Source organism: Megalobrama amblycephala, linkage group LG20 (assembly GCF_018812025.1).
Source record: "Megalobrama amblycephala isolate DHTTF-2021 linkage group LG20, ASM1881202v1, whole genome shotgun sequence".
Classification (NCBI taxonomy): Eukaryota; Metazoa; Chordata; class Actinopteri; order Cypriniformes; family Xenocyprididae; genus Megalobrama; species Megalobrama amblycephala.
Genome location: NC_063063.1, coordinates 29,212,278 through 29,237,453, shown reverse-complemented (window position 1 = coordinate 29,237,453; position 25,176 = coordinate 29,212,278). Strand labels below are relative to the sequence as shown.

The 25,176-nt window shown below is 36.8% G+C and overlaps 1 long non-coding RNA gene across 1 annotated transcript in view; it reads left to right on the top strand.

Annotated features, from left to right (window-relative positions):
- Positions 1–15,178: 15,178 nt before the first annotated feature.
- Positions 15,179–25,176, top strand: part of LOC125255915 — a 55,154-nt gene continuing 45,156 nt past the window's right edge. Inside the window, exons 1-2 of the long non-coding RNA XR_007182027.1 lie at positions 15,179–15,344; positions 16,392–16,499. This is a non-coding gene — a long non-coding RNA (uncharacterized LOC125255915). The remainder of the gene's footprint in view (positions 15,345–16,391; positions 16,500–25,176) is intronic.

The window sequence follows — 25,176 nt, the reverse complement described above, 5'->3', positions numbered from 1 at the left end:
TCTCTTCTTCTTCTCCTCTATTTGAATTCCAGCAGTGTAGACACTGCTAAGCGTAATACTGCCCTCCACAGGCCAAAGTTTGAACTAACCGTTATATACTATTGAACTACCATATTGCATATAAAAATTAGTTCAAACTTTGACCTGTGGAGGGCAGTAATACACTTAGCAGTGTCTACACTGCTGGAATTCAAATAGAGGAGAAGAAGAAGAGAGCTAGTTCAAGATGAGCATTTAAGGTTAAAACTTATATAATTTTCAATTTCTTTCAGAAAATGAGCGATGGATTCACTAGATAAGACCCTTATTTCTCATCTGGGATCGTTTTGAACAATTTGAAGCTGCACTGAAATTAATTTTGACCTGTTTAGTGCCCATTGAAGTCTACTATATGGAAAAAAATCCTGGAATGTTTTCATCAAAAACTTTAATTTCTTTTTGACTGAAGAAAGAAAGACATGAACATCTTGGATCACATGGGGTGAATAAATTATCAGGAAAGTTTATTTAAAAGTGGACTAATCCTTTAATGTGGCAGACGACATTGCGGAGAAGAAATCGCCAAGGTCAAACCCCCTTTTCACGGCTACTCTAAAGAAAATGGATATATGGAAAACAATCGGTCATACCATTGGAATAAATGGTGAGAAGTATTAGGATGAGATCATTTTGCCAGGCTAGCAAACAACATAAAAATTACCTCAGGTATCCAGCGCTAGTTTCAACAACATTGTCTTGCTTCCATTGAAGTTGCAGTGAAAAGGACTAGGCGTTGTATTTATTCCACCATATTGACTTCGTCAGCTAAATTCACTGTTAGATTAGAACGATTACGCTACCTAGATTCACTCGAATCATTGCAGCTAATGAAAACTTGAATATAAATGCATTAATTAGCAAAAGATTCACACATGCAGAAAAATTGAATAAGTTGGTATACATATGGCAACCTGAAAACCATTACCCATGTAATATTCATGAGAGTGCAGTATTACTCACTTGCTGTGGGAGAATCATCCCGGTTTGGCCAGCAGATGTGTTTAGGTTGTAGACCCCCTGGTACTGCTCCATCCACTAACAAACTATTTGTTGTTGTTTCCGACAACCGCAGTCACGTCTACACAACATAAGGTGATAGCTGATGTGCTATTGCTGCCAAGGGGGTTTCTATTTCAACACATTTTGTGCTGTTGCATGATAATACCTTATATTTTTCTTGCATCTTGTATTGCATGTGTAGAATTGAGTTCATCCATATCTGAGTGGCATTTCCACCCCCTTTTTTAGTTTAATAATTCATGGTTTTAAACTCTGAACCACATCAACCACCATGAGATTATCTGTAAAGTTATCACACACATTAGCTAAACAAAATATGAGCTCTTTTCCAAAAATGTACAGGAAATAATATTGTCCTGAATTACTCAAACAAACAAATAAAAATGTTAATAATACATAAAAAGAGAACAAATGGTGCAATAATAAATCCATAAACAATAAAGCAACAGTGAAATGAACTTGTATATGATACACTAACAAAAACTGTGTGTACTCAAATAGCTGTATAGCTTAAAGTCAACATGAAATCTAATCTTACTGTGAATTTTCCATTAGTGCATGTTATTCTTAATAAAAGAAATTGTTATGTGAAACAACTTTCCTTTTTAGCCTGTTCGGCTAATGCCTTTTTACTTTTCAACCCCTCCCATTCCCACTCTTCTTGATCACTCTTCTAAATAAAAGCATGTGCTATACAATGCTAAATATTGTTTTCATTATTAAAAGGTAAAGAAAAAATGTGTTTGGGTGTTTCATGTTGACTTTAAAGGTGCCATCGAATGGTTTTTTACAAGATGTAATATAAGTCTAAGGTGTCCCCTGAATGTGTCTATGAAGTTTCAGCTCAAAATACCCCATAGATTTTTTTTAATTAATTTTTTTAACTGCCTATTTTGGGGCATAATTAGAAATGCGCCGATTCATGCTGCGGCCCCTTTAAATGCTTGCGCTCTCCACCCCCGGAGCTCTTGCTTGCCTTAAACAGTGCATAAACAAAGTTTACACAGCTAAAATAACCCTCAAAATGGATCTTTACAAAGTTTTTGTCATGCATACTGCATGCATGTGTCGGATTATGTGAGTATTGTATTTATTTGGATGTTTACATTTGATTCTGAATGAATTTGAGGTTTTGGTCCGTGGCTAAAGCTAACATTACACACTGTTGGAGAGATTTATAAAGATTGAAGTTGTGTTTATGAATTATACAGACTGCAAGTGTTTAAAAATGAAAATAGCGACGGCTCTTGTCTCCGTGAATACAGTAAGAAACAATGGTTACTTTAACCACATTTAACAGTACATTAGCAACATGCTAACGAAACATTTAGAAAGACAATTCACAAATATCACTAAAAATATCATGTAATCATGGATCATGTCAGTTATTATTGCTCCATCTGCCATTTTTCGCTGTTTTCCTTGCTTGCTTACCTAGTCTGATTATTCAGCTGACGTTAATACTGGCTGCCCTCGATCATGGGCTGGCATATGCAAATATTGGGGGCGTACACCCCGACTGTTACGTAACAGTCGGTGTTATGTTGAGATTCGCCTGTTCTTCGGAGGTCTTTTAAACAAATTAGATTTATATAAGAAGGAGGAAACAATGGAGTTTGAGACTCACTGTATGTCATTTCCATGTACTGAACTCTTGTTATTTAACTATGCCAAGATAAATTCAATTTTTAATTCTAGGGCACCTTTAAGACCAGGGACATTTATAAAGAAAGAAAATGTGTCCATTTTGCAATGACCAGGTCCATCCACTGTCATATGCTGAGATTCCTCTTGGGACACTTTAACCGCTTAAGGGCTCTGTGTGGGTGGTGCATCAACCAAACTGATCTGAGAAACAGCAAATAATCCTTAAAAGGGGACATATGAAGTTCTAGAGAGAGAGGAAAACTATATAGAGCTTTTATGTTTGTTTTCTTGCTATTCTAGGAAGAGAGAAATTTATTCGGGTTACCAGACAGTATAAATTTCTCACAAGAATAGCACCGTCCCTTTGAACGCCATAAAAAGTTTTTTTTGTTTTTTTTTTAAATCAGATCTGGCCCTATGCAGTTGTATAAACAGATACAGTCACACAGATTTCCATAGTAGCTCGGTGACTGACCCGTGAGCCGGAACGAAGAGGAAACTGAGCTCTTGTTTTTATCTCTACTTTGCATCAGGGATTCTATCCCTCTATCCACACATTCATTCCTGCATCCAAAGCTGATCTTGCAAGAAAATCAAGTAAAATGAATCCTCCAGCTTGCAGAGGTGTACACCTCTGTGTTAAAGTTCATGCAAGTTTACTCAAAGTTTAAATGTGTGGACGAGTGACTTGGTACATGATGTTCCTTTCTATGTGCTGCGAATGTTCCAGCATGATAGAGAATGATCAAATAGGTCTTTTTGTCATGGCAACCTGTGTTTAAGAGAGACTTTATTGACTGCAGGAAAGAAATGGTAAGAACAGTGTCATCAGCATCTCTGAACATTGCACATGTACTAACCCTTCAAAAACACCCTGATTACCGAGACAACTTGGCATTCGTTGTACTAGGTTTGTGTAACAATTTGGTCTTTACAATTTTGTTGTTCATTTTAAAAATATGTTATAAAATAAAGTACATTGGTGAACATTTTCACCTAAAACTTTATTGTTTATTTCCAGGTTTACATTCCATTCAGATTGCTCTATACTGATATGCTATTTTTATTTTTTATTTTTTTTATTTTTTTTAAGTGTTCTGACCCTATGTAGACAGTTTTTCCTGCTGATTAATATTTTTGTGGAAACCTTGATTCATTTTATTTCAGGTTTCTTTTATAAATAGAAAGTTCAAAAGAACACCATTAATTTGAAAAAGAATCTTTTCTAACATTATAAATGTTTTTACTGTCACTTTTGATCAATTTAATGCATCCTTGCTCAATAAAAGTATTCATTTATTTTATTTTCTTATTCCAAAATTTTGAGCGCCAATGTAAATGTGTCTCTGTGTTCACTAAGATTCTGTTTGTGATCCAATACTAATTTGGCTTTGACGACACTGAGGCTGCATGTGTGTTTTACATCAAATCAGACTGACCACAAGCATCAGTAGGTGAAAAGGGGACAAGTCTTTACGTATCTCTATGTCTGTTTCATATAGCATGATTGACCTATGTTAGAATTTTCTGCTCAGGTGAACTGAACACAAGGACCTTCGGGTGGGCGTCAAGAGTCATGGGTCAGAGCCCAAATGTTTTTCAGTGTGACATTTGCAAAACAAAGCATCAAAAACAAAGCTGCATGCACACCACTGGAAACACTTCAGGCCTAGTTTTCCCTCAGATGGTGTAGTTACAGCATCTACCAGCAGGGGCAAATGCTACCCTAGTCTCAGCCTCAGACGTCACACTTACAGACTGATGGCTGAACGTCTGATGCATATGACACACAAAACTGGAAACACTTCAGGAGTTTCAAAGTCGTCATTTGATTGGTTGAATTCTACAGGATTTCCTACGGAAGAGGATTAGGGCCAAGCAATAATAAAAAAAATAAAACCATCTTGAGATTAAAGTTGTTAAATTGCAAGAAAAAAGTTGAAATAAAATGTTGAGAATAAACTCGTTAAATTACGAGAAAAAAATCGTTAAATTTCAAGAAAAAAAGTCTAGATAAAATTTTGAGAATAAACTCATTAAATTATGAGAAAAAAGTCATTAAATTACGAGAACAAATTCGTTAAATTACGAGAAAAAAGTCGTTCAATTTCGAGAAAAAGGTCGAGATAAAATGTTGAGAATAAACTCATTAAATTACGAGAAAAAACTCATTAAATTTCAAGAAAAAAGTCGAGATAAAATGTTGAGAATAAACTCATTAAATTATGAGAATATAGTCATTAAATTCCGAGAACAAATTCGTTAAATTATGAGAAAAATGTCGTTAAATTTCGAGAAAAAAGTCGAAATAAAATGTTGAGAATAAACTCATTAAATTACGAGAAAAAGCTCGTTAAATTTCAAGAAAAAAGTCTAGATAAAATGTTGAGAATAAACTCGTTAAATTATGAGAATATAGTCATTAAATTCCGAGAACAAATTCGTTAAATTATGAGAAAAATGTCGTTAAATTGCGAGAAAAAAGTTGAAATAAAATGTTGAGAATAAACTCGTTAAATTACGAGAAAAAAATCGTTAAATTTCAAGAAAAAAAGTCTAGATAAAATTTTGAGAATAAACTCATTAAATTATGAGAAAAAAGTCATTAAATTACGAGAACAAATTCGTTAAATTACGAGAAAAAAGTCGTTCAATTTCGAGAAAAAGGTCGAGACAAAATGTTGAGAATAAACTCATTAAATTGCGAGAAAAAAACTCATAAAATTTCAAGAAAAAGTCTCGATAAAATGTTGAGAATAAACTCATTAAATTATGAGAAAAAAGTCATTAAATTCCGAGAACAAATTCGTTAAATTATGAGAAAAATGTCGTTAAATTTCGAGAAAAAAGTCGAAATAAAATGTTGAGAATAAACTCGTTAAATTACGAGAAAAAGCTCGTTAAATTTCAAGAAAAAAGTCTAGATAAAATGTTGAGAATAAACTCGTTAAATTATGAGAAAAAAGTCATTAAATTACGAGAACAAATTCGTTAAATTATGAGAAAAATGTCGTGAAATTTCGAGAAAAAAGTCAAGATAAAATGTTGAGAATAAACTCATTAAATTACGAGAACAAATTTGTTAAATTACGAGAAAAAAGTCGTTAAATTCCGAGAACAAATTTGTTAAATTACGTAATTTAATGACTTTATTCTCAACATTTTATCTCGACTTTTTTCTTGAAATTTATCAACTTTAATCTCGAGATGGTTTTATTTTTTTATTATTGCTTGGCCCTAATCCTCTTCCGTAATTTCCAGGAGACATGTCTCAGGTTTTTTTTACGGTCCTCCTGGAAACAAAGCAATCATGGAGCAAAACCCCCTCATGGAACAAGAAAGCCGTCTGTGAAAATGAGCGTTTATCAGGATCAACTAAACGCTGGAATTTTCACAGAAACGTGAAAATGGTCTAATTTGAAAGAAAATATCCTAAAAGATGGTATAGAGTTTGTAGCTGATTGAAGCAGTCATCAGAAATGGAATGAGACGCTTGTAAGCTAACACCAAACGTAATCGTAATTTATTTTCTCCTTGTCACTAAAAGATTTTCTGAAATAAACATTTTAAAACTTAACATTGGTGTATGGCTTGAATTACAATGAATGTGATGTTTGTTCTTGGAAGTTTTAGTTAGCGAATAGCGCAGGATATTTTATCAAAAGTGCAGGGGTCGATTGCTGTCTTTTCAAAACTGCTGGGGTCATGACCCCCCGTCCCCCTTGTAAAAGGTGTGCTTAACATTTTCACACTCCAAACATGAAGCTGAACAAAACGAACTGTAATTGGTTGCTTGGCCAATGAAAGCTGCAATGGAGTCCAGACCTTCTGCCGTTAGTCTGAAGGTCTGGCTATGTGAGACCAAAGCTACCCAGACCTGTTGCCTTTAACAAATGACATCATAATCTAGGAAGTGACATCACTTTGTAGGGAAAACAACAGCATAAACATTAGTAAGTTAGCAATGAATTGATGAGATTATTGATGTTTTAATTTCACATCCATCCTGTTTGATAGAACTTTTACATTACAAAAATCAGCATGATAATTTTTAAATCAAAGTTGCATTTCTGAACAGACCTCTCTCTTTTTGTCTTTGCCTACTCTTCATTCCCCTTCTTTTTCTCTATACTCCAGTCCATAACACTCTCTCTCTCTCCAGGGCTTTATATGTTGTCAGGCAATCAAGCGTTTATTTGGGCCACTCAATCTGCAGGTAAGACTTTTCATTGCATGTCTGTAGCCTTTGTTTTATTCATCTGGGCACATTTCACAGAGAACAGCTGGTTAAAAATTCATCCTGTCTCATGCACCTTGATTCCTAGTGTAGGAATGTGAATGTCAGAATGAAAGAAAGTGACAATAAAGCCATGATGTTCCCCGCTGAGAGTTGTGTGCTTCCGAGGCTTTGACTGATAAAGCTCAATCATTCGTGCAATCCGTGGACCGAAATACAGCAGGCTCTCCAAAACAACAACATCACTTATTCACCGGCTTCCATCGCTGGGTTAGATATCAAAATTCTGACAACGCAGAAGATCACTTTTCAAAGTGAGCAGCTTCTGTGTTAGATCAGCCCAGCTGTCATTTTACCTGCTGCTTTTGGGTCTGCATGAGCCCGTTGACACCGCTTGTGTTCGGTTTGTTACCCGCGTGCCTTTTCAGACAGAGCGGAAAATAAATTTGACCTACACAGACGAATGGACAAACGGTTATTGTGCACCAGCAAAGAGAGACGAATAAAGCAAGCATAGATGACAAATTCTGTAAATCAGAGAATGAAGGCCAATCATTTTCTCATAGCTCTTCTCAATGGAATGGCAATGGAGCTTTTGGTGTGCCGTTATGGTCAGCTAGTTGTTTTCTGTTTGGAAAAGGCATTAACACTTTTCACTGTCACAAGAGAAGCTATGAGACTAGAAGTAAAAGATATCTAGAACTCTCTATATGAAAGTTTACTGCAGCGAAGAGTTTTGATTCTCTCCCTGAAGAGGATGGTGTGCTCCTAATCGTTTGGTACAGTGCAGGTTGGAGTGTGTAGAGAGAAAAACCGTACAGGGTGATTTATCTGTATGGATTGGCTGTCAAAGAGATAAATCGAGGGAGGCATTAGGTGGAAACATCACATATAGTGCATTGTATGTAGCAGGTTTGGTTCTGGCGTCTGGAAATATTACACCGTAACTTTTACAGCCAATGCATCGGCCTTCGTTTCTGTAAAGTGTGAGAGATCCAAGTGAAAATAGTATATAAATAATAATAAAGGTTCATCCGTTTTTTTAATTATTATTTATAATAATTAGATCATGCTTAATGTCATTTATTCATTTTTATTCATTTTAAAAAAGGCAATTATGTACTCTACATCATATTGTTCCAAACCTTATTTATTTTGTATTACCAAATCATTTTATCCATAGGGGAATCATTTCTGTAAAAATAACTAAATTACGTGGTTTCTGAGTGTACTCTACTCTAACAGGAAATAAACTGTTTTCGTTTGAGAATGAATGATGAGAGACATCGAGCGCTGTTGACTTTTTAAAGTGCTGGACATGAATGATTTGGTAGTCAAACTTCTGACCAGGGCGAATGAACCAGCCGCTATATAGCAAAGTCAAATACAGCAGGCTGTCATAATGATGGATATCTGCTCTTATAAACAGGAATGATGAAGCACAGAACAATTTGTTTATGCTGTTTTCATTAGCAAGTTCAATGGCAGCGAAATTTATTATACCTTGTCCACATCTTCACCTGTGTACAGCATCTCAGAGGGAGAAAACCTTTTCTTGAAATTAGTTAATGCACTTTCTAAGATAATGGAAAGTCGTACAATATACATTTCTACTATATCTTTTCATGAATAAATGTAATCACAGTTGTAGCAGCCAATTTACATTTTCCTTCTTAAAGGGATAGTTCACCCAAAAATGAAAATAATGTCATTAATGACTCACCCTCATGTCGTTCCACACCTGTAAGACCTTTGTTCATCTTCGGAACGCGAATTAAGATATTTTTGTTGAAATTCGATGGCTCAGTGAGGCCTGCATAGCCATTAATATCCATTAAGATCCATAAATGTACTAAAAACATATCTAAATCAGTTCATGTGAGTACAGTGGTTCAGTATTAATATTATAAAGCGACGAGAATAATTTTGGTGCACCAAAAAAATGAAATAATGACTTATATAGTAATGGCCGATTTCAAAACACTGCTTCATGAAGCTTCGGAGCGTTATGAATCAGTGTGTCGAATCCGCGGTTCGGAGCGCCAAAGTCACGTGATTTCAGCAGTTTGGCGGTTTGACATGCGATCCGAATCATGATTCGACACGCTGATTCATAACGCTCCGAAGCTTCATGAAGCAGTGTTTTGAAATTGGCCATAACTATATAAGTCATTGTGTTTTGAAGATGAACGAAGGTCTTACGGGTGTGGAACAGCATGAGGGTGAGTAATGACAATATTTTCATTTTTGGGTGAACTAACCCTTTAAACAGCTTTCAAGATTAGTATTAGTGTGTATGCATGAAAATAGTAGCCTATGCCAAATGTGTGCAGATGGCATAGTTTATCCAGTGAGTCGTGGTGTGCATCCGTGCTTGTTTTTACAGCTATGCAAAAGTCATACAGGTTAAATGAATGTAAGTAAATGATGACAGAGTTTTAATTGTTTGGGTTAACTACCCCTTTAAAGGGATACTTCAACACTGGCAAAATGGGCTTTCAATAAACATGGCTGCCTATACAGTAAAAAGGGAAAACAATGCTTGAAACCTGAATAGAGAAAATAAACAAAAAAGGCTGTTGTCTTCCCTTTTGCCAAATAGGTAGGAAAACTTCAACAACCACAATGCACTGGGCATGTTGCCTTCCAAGGCCACTCCCACCAGTCTGTGATACGCTAACTACCACCTTGTTTTAGTAGCAAATACTTTTTAGTAAACTTTTAGTCATAATGGTATCAACTTGTATTGTTCCTGGGTGCAAGAATTCAAAGAGTAAACGTTTAACAGGAGTGAGTTACTTTCGGTTTGATCCAGCGCATTGTAGGCAGTGACAAAAAGCTGCAAAGATTTGAAAATATGGAGAAAAGGTTGTGACGGGAACAGGTAAGAAAGCTGTTGCCATAGTGTGCCATTTTTACCATAGCGCTGTTTAAAGAGTAGACAAAGTATGATACAATTTTCATTGATAAACCTAAACTTACAATGACTGTTCTGTCGATCGGACTGTTCGTGAGCACGGATAGAAATATGTGGAAGTATAATCTGTAGCTTTCACGAAAGCCCTGGAGCTATCAAAAGTCTTTTTCTGACAAATAAATGTGAATTTCTCAGTCCAGGTAACAATACAAAGCAGGATCAAAATCTACGAAGTTACACTTTAAAGGTAGCAATAGCAAGCTACATTGAAAGCATGAGATCCCACCCTTCCTTCAGAGTGCTCTCCAAAGCCACGTCTCCTTCAAAACACATGGGCAGCCTCCGAAAACTTAAACGAAGGATGCATTCCAAGGTAGGAAGACATCAAGGCATATCCAAATCCAGTGTTAGCTTCACTTCCTGTCTCCTGAGATACTTCCATCTGATCGATTTTTGAAAGCAGCATAGATGTATCTTCCTCTGCTTTTGAGATCCCACAATCCAGTGCATTCCATTCCTTTGCAGTTGAGGTATATGGCATCTGAAAATTGTGTTTGGTGGTCAGTTTGTGTGTAAATGTACAAAAAAAGTTGGGACACTGTACAAATTGTGAATAAAAAATGAATGCAATAATTTACAAATCTCATAAACTTATATTTTATTCACAATAGAATATAGATAACATATCAAATGTTGAAAGTGAGACATTTTGAAATGTCATGCCAAATATTGGCTCATTTTGGATTTCATGAGAGCTACACATTCCAAAAAAGTTGGGACAGGTAGCAATAAGAGGCCGGAAAAGTTAAATGTACATATAACGAACAGCTGGAGGACCAATTTGTAACTTATTAGGTCAATTGGCAGCATGATTGGGTATAAAAAGAGCCTCTCAGAGCGGCAGTGTCTCTCAGAAGTCAAGATGGACAGAGGATCACCAATTCCCCCAATGCTGCGGCGAAAAATAGTGGAGCAATATCAGAAAGGAGTTTCTCAGAGAAAAATTGCAAAGAGTTTGAAGTTATCATCATCTACAGTGCATAATATCATCCAAAGATTCAGAGAATCTGGAATAATCTCTGTGCGTAAGGGTCAAGGCCGGAAAACCATACTGGATGCCCGTGATCTTCGGGCCCAAATTTTGATATGTCATCTATGTTGTATTCTGAATAAAATATTGAAATTTTAAACTTCCACATCATTGCATTCTGTTTTTATTCACAATTTGTACAGTGTCCCAACTTTTTTGGAATCGGGTTTGTATGTTTTTGATCTATGTTTTCCACTTCTGATATCATTTCTAGCAAGAATTTACTATTGAATTAATTAAATATTAGTTTAGTTTTCACCGAGGCTTCAGTTTTGCTGTAGATCATTAAATCGCTACGTTGCCGCAGAAGTCAGTCTGAAGTCAGTTTTGTGAGGTGCCTTTGTGCACAAACACTGCATACAAAGTCATTGCCTGAAAGTGTTTATTAAAAAAAAAAAATGCCTACCCTAGCTTTAAGTGTCTCTCTTTAACTGTATTCACCCCATGTGAACTGGGATGCAGTCCAGGACTGAGACACAATGGTCTAGTAGGTTTGTGGATCTATTGTATTGGCTGACAGGTCACTTAGTAAATCTTTTGCCCTTCAGGAACATTTAAAGAGACAGATGTCTTTGCCACTAGAATATCCTCAAATTGATTATTAGTAATGCGATTAGATAACTGAAATGCCATCTTGTGTTGGTTTTAATTACATTGGTATGAATTATAATCAAATGACAGTAATATGGAAGCCAAAAGATTTAATAGAGTATGAGACATTATGAAATAATCAAAGATGAAACGAAGCAAGCTTGGGTCTCTCTCTTGAAGCCTCTATTTTGTTCTCGCAGCTCTTTAGGGACACTTTTGAATGCCAAGTACATGCTGAAACAGGCAGAACTATGAGGCTCAGTCTCCTTCTGCTACTTCTCACAGCATGTAATTTCACTAAAGACATGCTGGCAGTTTCCTGGGAACACAAACCTAACTTAATAATAATAATACACTCAATCAAATATGTAGCCTACTACATGCCTATTGTTTTGCCTCTCAGGAGCTGAGACATATTGGAGAGTCAGTGCTGCTTTAGTTAAGTCTATCTTTATTGCTCTTGTGTAATTGAGTTAATTTAAATTCTATTCATGTAATTTACTTCTTAAAAATTATTTTTATAGGCTACCTTGTCTTTCAGTTTAGGTATTAACCTTTAGCGTTCAAATGATCTTAAACCTTTATATGTCATTGTAAGTAGATTTTATGGGAGGTACTCTAGGGAGAGACGCTAAACAACAAAGATCAAAGATTTTGCCCATAAATAAGTATAAATTTGTTCATTTTTATAGCACCTTAATAATGTTTAAAAGTCTAAACAGTTTTGTGATCAAGTATTGGGGTTGGTAGGATTTTTAATGTTTTTGAAAGAAGTCTCTTATGCTCACCAATGCTGTTTTTAAAAAAAAAAAAAAAATCAGAAATATAGTAATATGTGAAATATTATTAGGAATCAGAATAATTGTTTCTATTTTTAAAATATAATTTATTCCTGTAATGGCAAAGCTGAATTTTCAGCATCATTACTCCAGTCTTCAGTGTCACATGATCCTTCAGAAATCATTCTAATATGCTGATTTGCTGCTCAAGGAACATTTCATTATGGAATCAAACTAAAATAACACTAAAGACTATAGAACAACACAAGACTCATCACTTGTATTGTTTTGAATGGGAGAAAGTGCAACACGCAATATGGCGGAATAAGTCCCGCCTTCTAAATAAGAGCCAATCGCCGATTGGTAAAGTCATCTTGTCACTGCAGCGGCCATTAGAAGCTCCGGTTTCTATAGAAACAGTCAGATGCGCACCTCCGAAATGAGACACAAGAGATGCACACCTAGGACTGTGCATGCGCATTAGCTTGATCCAGCCTGAAAAATACATTTTTTTTTTTTTTTTTTTTTTGGTCATGATTTGAGCGTTTAAAAACAAAATTTATGAGACAGTTGTCAGATTGCATTGGTCAAATATGAAATTTAACTGAAAGCTTGGCAAACAGCTTTGGAGAATTTGATGTTTCCCCATTCAAAGAGATAAGAGCTGCACTTGCATGCCCGAGAGGCGTTTCAAAGATGGCCACCGAGTGACTTTAATTTGACTCTAATCTTTGTGTTAGTTTTTCAGCTTATATTTATAATGACTGTGAGAGACAGAAAATTACATGCAGAAGTGGGTAGAATGGGGTTGCGAACCAGATTTGAACTTGTGCCACCCACCTGAGCTCCATGACTTAATATATTGTAGCTTTCTAACCCCTAGGCCACGCTTTTATGCACCTTCACTTTTATCTATTTGTAAAGTTTGTATGTGGTGCACTGTATACCTTTTTCTTGCTATTCTTCCATTAATTGAAGTATCACGTCTGGTATTTTACAGTATTAGCAGACGAACAATTGTCAGACGTGAAGGGTGACTGTGCACTAGAGCTCTGCACTGAGTAATCACATGAGCGGGAGCTGGCGAGACGAGATAAAACCACCAACAATGAGCACAGATGCTCGTCTCTCTTTCCATTCTCATCTTTCTTGCAGTCTGACAGCTAATCACGGCCTATCGGAGAGCAATTCCTAATGTGCGCTTCCCCTTTAGCCAGCAGGGCTGTGCAGTTCCTTTCAGAACACACAAATGTCAAATACTCTGATGGTGAAGTGTGTAAGTGCATGTTGGGTGTCAGTGTGTTTTTTATAGGTTATTTAACATTTTATGTGTGCTTTAATGGCATGTGATCACAGTGTCCATTCTGTTTGGGAACATGTTTTCATAAACCCTGTCAAAACACATATGTCTGTTTTCTCTCTAAGTATGCAATTCTACATTTTAAAACACTGTAAAAGTTCAGTTCAATATTTATTAAAATATGTTTCTGAATCCTGAATAAAGTATCACAGGTTATAAATATATATATATATATATATATATATATATATATATTAAGCAGCACAACTGTTTCCAACAATAATAAATCAGCATATTAGAATGACTTCTGAAGGATCATGTGACACTGAAGACTGAAGTCATGGCTAATGAAAATTCAGCTTTGCATCACTGAAATAAATTATTAAAAGATTGCAGGGTTTTGTTTCTTCTGGTTAAAAACATTGGGTCCCACTTTATAATAGGTGGCCTTAACTACTATGTACTTACATTTAAATTAATCATTTCATACAATGCACTTATTGTGTACATACATACTTATATTTTAAAAATACCTGCATGTAATTACAGCTGTAATTACATTTATAATTACACTGTTGACCCATGCCTTACAACTTGACCCACCTATAAACCTATCCATACCACCAAACCTGTCCTTAACCTTACCCGTATCCACCTCAATAGCAGCAAAAGTGTTTTGCAATACACTATGAACACATTAAGTACATTGTCATCATTTTTTGATGCAAGTACATAGTAGTTAAGGCCACCTAATATAAAGTGGGACCCAACATCGTGATTAAAACAGTTCGATCATGTCTTATGAATAAGCATGCTGAGATTGTCTAAACACAGCATTAGCGCTGACCCAAATCCTGCAGAAACAGTGCTGGACTGACACTGGGCTCACCTGAGCATTATCATGAGATGATTACTTTTAATGGCGGTTCTGCTGGTTTGATGAGAATTAAAGTTTGCTGTTTCAACTTTTGTCAGAGGACAGTTTATCCTCTCAGAATTTGAAATGTAGAATCACTGGTGTATGAGTTGATGGTGACAACAAAATGACACATCATTTGACAGTCGGAATTTGTCACCAATCTGGCATTGAGAAGTCGCTATAAAGTGTGTACCTCTATAAATATTACATACTGAAAGCAAAAAAAAAATTTGTGTTTTCAAAGTATATTGATGACATATGCATATGAATGTTAGTGGTGGAGGTGTATAAGATTAAGAAAAATATAATGCATGTACCTAATATAAATATAGAATGTAATGTATGTGTCATTATGTCTTCCAAAATCATTCTAATATGCTGATTTGCTGCTCAAGAAACATTTATTATTATCATCATTGAAGACACTTGGGGACCTATAATGCCACTTTTACAAGATGTAAAATAAGTCTCTGATGTCCCCAGAGTGTGTATGTGAAGTTTTAGCTCAAAATACCCCCGAGATCATTTATTATAGCATGTTAAATTCGTCACTTTTTGAGGCTAAGCAAAAACGCTCAGTTTTTGTGTGTGTCCCTTTAAATGCAAATGAGCTTCTTCTCCTACAAAGAGGGCGGAGTTTCAAGGTGTTAGCACACTGTGTTAGCAGCACTGATTACCGAGGCTCAGACTCACTAAAAATGTCAGAAATGTTTCAGACTTTTATGTTCAAACCGGAGTCGGACAATGAGGGAGAGACTCAAGAAGAAGTGACAACATGTAAAATGCAACAGGACGTTTCTGAACGGTTAGTTGATGAATTTATGTAGCTGATGTGGAGTTAACTATCTTAAAGTTATTGATTGCATATTCTGTCATGATAATCTATAAATCGCTAGTGTGTGAACTGTTGTAAGATGCCTACAGAGCCAGAGAATATATGCTGCATGAAGATAGAACAGGTATAGTTTAGTTTAATTACGGTTATAATTTGTCTTGTTGTCATCTTGCTTTTATGACATGCTATTGCATTTGTGTTATGTACTGTATTGCAATGACATGGCCTCTCCCCCTTTGTTGCGTGTTCTCGGGGGCGGGGTTTATGTAAATTTTAGGTTTTGTGACGTCACTAACCCCTGAAGAAGCTCGTTGTAGTCCTTACCAGCCGTTTGTTGTAGTCCTTAAACAGAGAATACTTTAAAAGAAAATATCTTGCTTTGCTTTGAACTTTAAGCGCTGTGTTGTTTATGCTCAAACAGCAACATTACACACTAACTAAAGTTAAAAACCCCTTTAAACCATGATACTTTTTTCAGGATTCTTTATGAATAGATTACATTTTAAATAGTTTTTTGTGCAAAAATGTAAAATTACTGTCACTTCTAATCAACTTAATGCATCCTTGCTGAGTAAAAGTATTAATCTCTGAATTAGATTAGCTATATTAATGCAGTAAATATGAAATTAATACTGTATATGCCTTTGTGACGAACCTGATTGCATGGATTTACTTTGGTTTTGTGTATTTAAAACAAGTTAAGCAAGTTAACAAGGTACAGTGTCAAAGCAGTTGCTTTTTTGACTTCCATGGGAAGCTGTATATATTTTTATCTACTTCATTGTTATTCTTTCAGATCTAATTGTAGTGCAGTGACTTATACACCTGGATACGCATTCAGTATGTTATGCAATAAGTGTTTTTTTAAATAACAAATGTGTGTGGTAATTCATATGGCTTTGATACAGTGTGTAGAACTAAACTATTTTTTTTCTTAAGAGAAGTGTCAATGTTTAGAAGCAAAGCAAGACAGGAAAAATGTGAGCATGTGATGTTTTTTTTTTTTTTTTTGGATAGGTAACCAGCTAGCCTTCGACCTACTGTTGTGCATATGTTTGTACACATGGGAGATTTCCGCCCTGAATGAAATCCTCTCCAGTTTCTTTGGTGCGGCAGATGGAGGCTGTAGGTATTCTGACATCTCAATGTGAAATGAGTCAATAGGAAGAGGAAGCCCCTATACTGGCATGAGAGTTTAATGCCGTGTGTGTGTGAGAGGTGTCGACATGCTTGATGATAATCACATGGTCATTGACTGGAGCTGGCTGTGGGATCAATAGAGCTGACACATGGCTGCCTCCAGGCCAGATCATAATCCTTCATCTGTCACTCATTTCTTCATACCTCACAGTGGAACCGGTGCCGAAAGAGCGGCCAGGATCGAGCTGCTCGAGCCTCCTGTCGTGACGCACGTTCAGGCTCTCTGAATTCAATGCTGCTATATTGGCATCGTACGGAGGAGGATGAGGGATTAGATCAAATTTAATTACTTTCTCCCACAAAGCCCCATATGTTGATGCCTTTCAAAACATACACCATCACACATGGGTGCGATAAACACGGTACTCTTCCATCGGAGAGTTTCAGAAATGACCAAAGGATGTGATTAGTTCAGTAGTATTACTATAATATGACATAATTTTTGAACATAATTTCAATATTATTTTCTCCAAAAATTAATATATAGCCTATGTGGTGTAGGCAACACACACACATATTATATATATATATATATATATATATATATATATATATATATATATATGTATATATATATATATATATATATATATATATATATAACATTTGTCATTGACCCATACTGGAGCAAAAAAAATTGTCAAAAAAACAAAACAAAAAAAACATCAAGAATAAGAATGTATGAAATATTTAAGATGAAAAAATCCTTTAAAAAAATCTATGTGGTTGAAAATGCCTTCAGCATCACAGAAGCAGCACATGACTGAGCACAGAGCAGAAAAAGGCTCTTCACCTCTTAACACTGAGCTATTGTCACGTCAAAATCCACCATAAAACCTACATTAACCCACTCATCTCGCACCTCCAGTCACAAGAAGTCAGAAAAACCAAAAGATATGATTAGATGAGAGATGGTGAGACAGGAAAAAAACAACAAATAAAAATGGTGCTACTGTAGGGCTGATGCTCAAAACGACACATTTCATGCAGAAATCAAGCCTATTCCCATGTTTGTCTTTTCCATCATTCAGCTCAGATAAAGCACAGTGTCTCCTGCAGTCCTGCACTGCCAGTAGACATAACCAGTACGTGGGAGATGACGACACGTTTGCGGTTTGCTTTTGATTAAATTAATCTCGCCTGAAGCTCCGTTTGTGTTTCCACTGTCAGGCAATGTAACGTTTTGCTCAATACACCAAAACACACTGAAAACATAAACACTTGTCATTTTACAACTGATAAGGAAGCTTTCTAGAGATTGGGTGCCATATTTATGTAGGAGCTCAGAAAACAATGTCAGTCAGGCAAGATTTATGTCCCCTACACTGGCAAAGATTGTCACACACTGATGTATGTGAAATTAAACGAGTGCATCTAGTTTTACATTACAGTACATGTCTGGTCCAGCGATTCTTATACTAATTTGCATAAATACTATGGAATCAGTGTAAGTAAAAAGTGATGTTCGCATTCCTATTCATCAGATGCCAGGAAATTAAGATTTACTGGCAATTAATTGTGGTCACTGAGTTGCTTTGACATAATAAGCAGTGTTACTTGAGTTTGAATCCAGCTTGCAACATTTTCTGATTATATATATATATCTCGAGATTACTTGAATCATTTTTGTTGCATTAACTGAAAATAAGCAGGTTTCTATTTCCCAGCATGCTTTGCTTGGGATTGGAAAGGAGAGCAAATGTTTGTATTATATAGTTTTTGAGAAAATGGGAATACATGTTACATGGGAATACAATAGTGTTATATTTGAGGATTACTATTATGTTTTTAGGGGTTTTAAGGGGTTGCTATTATGCTTGAAGAGTGGTGCTTTGTTTGAGAATGGGTACTGTACATACTGTTGTAATGACCAGTTAGCCTACCAAACAAAACCAAGTACATTAACTTTGCTTTTCTCATATATTGCATATAAAAAAGAAGAAGATATGTTTTGCATGTTAATGTCTGCCATTATATTGCTAGCTAGGTGTTAACCTGAAAAAGGTTTGAGGTACTTTGACATGTTTTGACAAAAGTGATAGTAAAGACATTTACATTGGACTCTTTTGGCATTAAAAAAATACTGTCAGGATTTGCTAAAGACACGCAGTGCAAAATTAGTGCTGAAAAGGCATGGACTGAGTTGTTTTTGCGGCTGACCTTATTACATATGCATTTGTAGGAGTTTCCCTTTAAGACACAAAATGTATGGGAGGAGAGTATTTCAATGGATCACTCAAAAATGTAAATTTACTGGTATTTGTGCCATTATTTAATGCCCAAAAAAGCATGTCTCAAACTATTTTGCGACATGGCTGCAATTGTTGCTGCTAGGAGGAGACACCACAGAGAACAGAAAGCTTGTGGTAGAAGGGAGAATATATTTTACACTCTTATTAATTTCTTTGGAATGCCAGAGGAAGACGTTATCTGAAAATATTTGCAAAGCCATGTAGGCCTATAAAATATATATACGTGTACGTGTTTGTCAGATTACATGTTCAAATTGCGCCTGTGTTGACCCGCACCAGATGAGCATCAGCTCTGCTTATTTGTGACCCAATGCTAATTTGCACTGCTCCTGCAGTCCTCATTATGCGTTGGTCATTATGTTAATGATTTGACTCCGTCTGTGTTCTTTAATTTGCACGTCATCAGTAGATCACGTGCAAAACTTGCCACTCCCATCAGCGCATTTGTGGAATTACGCTCTCACGCTAATTTGCCCCGTTTAGTAAATCTGGCCCATAAACTGAAAGTTGATGACAGGCTCATTGAGTTTATGGCATGTGTCACAGTTTGAGTGTCTGTGAATGTCTTTACAAGCATATTTGCTCTTATTGGCCCCTAGAGCTATACCTGAGATCTATAGCTATTAGGAGGAGAAAATGGATCAATGCAGGAACGCCATGCAGAGGGAGACAAAATCAGTTCCTGGAAAGAAGCTTTCAGAGGGGTGTGGAAGTGCAGCCGGGCTTTCTGCCAGAGCAGTACGCCTTTGTGACCTCCATCTTAAACAGCCGTAGCGTGATGCTAATCCCGCGGGTGACAGGTGTTCTGCCAGGCCTAGAGGAAACCAACAGGTGGATGAGCGCTGGTCACTGGCGTGTGTAATATACAGCCTGTTAACTGAATGCAGGTGGAGAGAGAGTGTGGCGAGGTGAGCGCACACTGACTCCAATGATTGGCACTGATTGGTTCTTTAAATTTATATACCTTGGCAACAATGTGGTCATTTAAAGTAAAGAAACAGAAAGGTTGTCAATCATGAGCAGATTAAAATAATGCTGATTCAGCTCCATCCACACACAGAATAGAATCAGCATTTTTTTTAAGGCACTACATCAACATCTCTCATCATGGGGGTGGGGGAACGGATTCCGATAGCTGGATTGTTTGTCGTCCGATTTTGTTCCCACCATGTTTCCTACACAATAGCTGCTTTTCCACTGTCGGGCCAGTGCAAGCCAGGGCTAACAACGTGCCGTGATGGGCTAATAGCCTCGGACCTCAAGCAACGAGGACAAAATCAAGTTGTATTTCCACTGTCGGGCCAGTAGCCCCACAGCACTTCCCTAAAACCTGCCCTTAACACGCCTCCACAGAACAACATCACATGACCTTTCACCAGCTAACCGAAAACTAGTTAGATCGCAAAATGAGCATGACAGAAGCTAATGTTTGGTCTACTTAATTAAAGACTTAAGATTCCAACATCAATATTTGACCAATGTTTTACAATAAAAAATGTTACAGTAACAGTCATTTTTTATTTGTGTCAGGAGTGCACATCAGTCATGTTGAATGAAACCTTTTCACATAAAAAGAGAACACATCTATTCGGTTGCACCTGCTTCCATTTATTTACGATCACAACACAAGAATGCACAAAACAACTCCATTAAGGCCTTTTTGAAGTCCAAAGGCTTACATATTTAGAAAAATATTGATAAAATATCACAATTTGCATCACATTTCTGAGCATTTCTATTAATTTTCCACGAAATTATGCGATGATAGCGATCTCTCCCATCTCAATACAGTATACTGTTATTCTTTAAGCCAGAGCAACAGAGGGAGCTCACAAGCAGAATGTGAAAGATATACAGATGCATTAGTCCGCTATCAACAAAGGCAAAGGGAAGAGACAGAAAAAACATTAAACCAAATATAATCATATGAGTTGTCTACATTCCTCAAGCAGTCACTGGTATTTCCATAAATGTGTGTATTTATTATCGCAATGATTAGCATAAGTAGCCTTTAGCATTGCACATAATTATATTTCTGCCTCATACAAGGAATTTATTTCAAACACTTGCTGGTGCCTGAAAGTGAGTTTTGAGCTGAAAAGTGTTTAAAATGTCTTAAATGTTGATGTTAGCTGGTAGCCTGATGTAATAACACGGGAAATGAGCAGCAGTGTTAACCGTCTCCTGACTCAGGTAAACTTCGCCTCTGTTCATGACCACTCCTCAGGCCCCAGTTGGCCTGCTTTGGACCAAGGTATTCGGCAGGCTAAAAAACCGTGGCCGTTGGTACCGAGGAAGCCCCGACGAGGCCCGATCAAGCCCCGGAAGTGACAGTGGAAACGCAGTGGCTCTTGCATGTACTAGCACGCTCGCCTTTGGCTCGACAGTGGAAACGCGGCTAATGAGGTTCTCATATTTATAGGGCCCTATAAAATCCGTTTTATTTTTTCCCAAATTCCGTTTTATTTTTTCCCAAATTCCGTTTTTTCCGTTTTAATTTTTCTGGATTCCGTTTTATTCCGTTTTATTTATTTTTTGACTCCATTTTAATGGTTAAATTAAACGGTATTAAATTAACGGTTAAATTAAACATTTAGTAATCAAAAAGCATGTCTAATTTATTGAAATAATGAATCTTGTCCAATTTACCAACAATTTAATAAGTTTAACAAAACAATTACATTTTTTTTAGGGCCCTACGTTTTATTCTTTCCCCTCAAATTTAATTTTTTCAAATTCTGTTTTCTGGATTCCATTTTAATGGTTTAATTCCATTTTAATAATCAAAAAGCATGTCTAATTAATTGAATTCTTAAAAAATTAAAAACTATATTTTTATGATTTTTTTTTCTTCAGAAGTTCTGTTGTGTATTTAAATTTTTCTGGCAAATGAACGCATACCATTTAATTTATCTTTTAATCATGAAATTAAACTTTTTTGTCAAACAATGTGCTGCACAACAGAGCTTTACTGTTAAATTTAAAACATGGAAGAAACACTGAGGTTATTGTTTAAAATATATTTTAATAATTTATTATTAAATTAATTTATCTAAATTCTACTGTACAACAGTAATATTTTTCTGTCAAGTTAAATCGAACTTTTATTTTGACGGTTTGCCTAGAGCTTTGAGTTTCTCTGTGTTTATGACGGTAGTTTTCTCAAACGAAGCGGTTAATGCTGATGAAGTGACTTTCAGAGCAGCTCTGGAGATGAATTCGTGCGTTCATATAGTGAGGCGACAGAGGACGAAAACACCGTGAGCGTCGCATGTGCTTCAGCGTGCGTGCGCCCGCGCGATTGTGTGTGAGGCGGTGTGAGGTAAATGAAACTGCGATTCAGTCACTAGTCTATATCGCGATTTAATTTACGTGTACTGACCTGCTTTTAATTCATTCATCAAAAATGTGTCAAATTCCGTGACATTCCGCGTTATATAGTAAATTCCGTTTTTATGACTTGATTCCGCGATTCCGTGATCGCGGAAATTATAGGGCCCTATATTTATCAAACTAAAACTGTTTAGGTGGCATCTATAGCCTTGTGGTCAGTATGCTGACATATAGTGTGTTTGTGTTTTGGGTGACCCAAGTTAAAGTCCCAGCTTGCTGACTTTTCCTGATCCCGTCCCCCTCACTCTCTCTGCCATTTTGCTTTCTGTCTTACTGTCCTATCATAATAAAAGGCAAAAACACCAAAAAATAAATCTTTAAACTGATGCTGGTTCAGCTCCATCCACACACATAATAGAATCAGCATCTTTTAAGCCACTACATCAACATCGGATTCTAATATTTATCAAAGTAAGGCTGGTTGGTTGGTGGCGATAACCTTGGGGGCAGTGCGCAGACCTATAGTGCTTTGGGTGACCTGAGTTCAAGTCCTGGCTTGCTGACTTTTCCTGAATGTATGTTTATATCCTAAATTCTTATCTATCCATCAGACATGTACTACTCACTAGAAGTGACTGGAGTTTGTGAGATCTGACTCTCCATTTCCTTCTTATTTCAGAAATACATTATGTCAAATTGTCAGTGCAACCATTAAGACAAATTGCTAAATTTAATATTTATAGTTCAGACGTTAAAAAATTTAGCATATTTTGATCCATATTTCATACGGCTGTCTACAGAACATCCTTGTAGCCAAGGACATCCAGCTGCTGTGATCATGAGGCCATGTTGTTAATGTAAACTTTGTAGAGTTGCTAATCTAAACCATCGGCCCCATTCACGGCCTTTAATGGCCTGTAATGAGGGTCCATCTGAACTCGGAATGAGGGAAGGGCTTGACAGTCTAATTAGCTAATCATCTTCACACACCAATGCACAAATAAGCCAGCACTGCCCTGCATTCGTTATTTATGGTCGCAGACAGAAGCAGCGTAAGGCCTGATCAATCTCTCACCGAGGCCGGTGGGAATAAAATATGAGGTGAGAGCCAAACTGACCTGTTATTTCCTCATCTGCTCATTTTGAGCGGGAATTAGCTGCTGTTCAATCTACACCAGAGGCGCAAATGACTCTGCGACCCACATTATTAAAAAGACATGCATATGATTGCCTTAATTGCGGAAAAAATGCGGTCTCGTGGGGTGTGCCTCAGCGTGATATAACCTGTAGTGTCACATGGTTAATGGATGCTATAATTAAATTAAAGTGATGGATGGCAAGGAACAGAGAGGAATTGCTGCAGATATCCTGCTGAATACATTCCGTCAGTCAAGTTTGGGAATATAAAGGGCTGTTTTTCTCAAGCTGATCCTTCCCACCAGCTCACTGTGACTGCTGCTGTTTCAGTATGACCCTTTTGTTTTGTTTTAAAACTCATTCAAGGTGCACTTGCAACTCTTTGAGGAATACTACATCGTATTATTAGCCATTTTAACTTCTAAATGAGAATAGAATAGGCTGGTTGTTTAAAAGGAGCAAAGAAGAAATTGATTGTAAGAGTGGTGGATTGGGAAAAAAAATTGAATGGTTGCAACAATACCTTTACCTTCACAGTGCTACTTAAATACAGTCCACAATAGGGTTGCACAGAATAGTTCTTTAGTTCTGCCATTAGTCGAGGCACTGGGTCTGTATTGAAAAGTCGAATCATATTTGTGTTCTTGTTCTGTGTAGTGTTACTGCAGGAGAATTTTTTTTTTACTGTTCTCAAACTGCATCTGCATGTGTAGCTGCATGTCATTAGATTTAGATTAAATGGTTTTAATTTATATAAAAATGAATTTAATTCATTATTAGGTACACCTGTTCAGCTGCTCGTTAACGCAAATATCTAATCGGCCAATCACATGCCAGCAACTCAATGCATTTAGGCATGTAGACATGGTTGAAACGATCTGCTGAGGTTCAAACTGAGCATCAGAATGGAGAGGAAAGTTGATTTAAGAGAATGTGAATGGGGCATGTTTGTTGGTGCCAGATGGGCTGGTCTGAGTATTTCAGAAACTGCTGATCTACTTGAATTTTCATGCACAACTATCTCTAGGGTTTACAGAGAATGGTCCAAAAAAAGAGAAAATATCCAGTGAGCGGCAGTTATGTGGGCGAAAAAGCCTTGTTGATGCCAGACTGATGCGAGCTGATAGAAAGGCAACAGTGACTCAAATAACTACTCGTTACAACAGAGCTATGCAGAAGAGCATCTCTGAAATGCACAACATGTCGAACCTTGAAGCAGATGGGCTACAGCAGCAGAAGGCACACTGGGTGCCACTTTCTTGGCACACTTTGGGCCACATGAGCATTGTATAATTCCACTCAGCCTACCTGAGTATTGTTGCTTCTGATGGCTACTTCCAGCAGGAAAACGTGCCATGTCATACAGCTCAAATCATCTCAAACTCGTTTCTTGAACCTCACAATGAATTCACTATACTCAAATGGCTTCCAGTCACCAGAACTCAATCCAATAGTGCATCTTTGGGATATGGTGGAATCTGCCATGGTGCAAGCGCAACTGGCTTTTAAAGGGAATGGGAGATAAGACTCTGATTGGTTTATTGCACATTGCACCCAAAATACACCCATTACTCATTAAGAGACTAGGTACAACCCTTTTGGACCATGCGCCTAGCACGCCGACTTTTTTTCCGTAATTAAACTAGCAAAAGAGGATTCGGACACACCCTAAGTGCACCTGACAAGCAGTAGAAAGACATGTTTGTTTTGACTTGTACCTTGAACTTACACAGCAAACTTGAGTAAAATATTAAAAGCTTAAAAATGTTGCCTTCAGAGGATGCATTCCAAAGTAGGAAGGCATCAAGACACATCCAAATCCAATAGTTAGCTTCACTTCCTGTCTCCTGATACCTGATCGAAGGCAGCATAGATGTGTC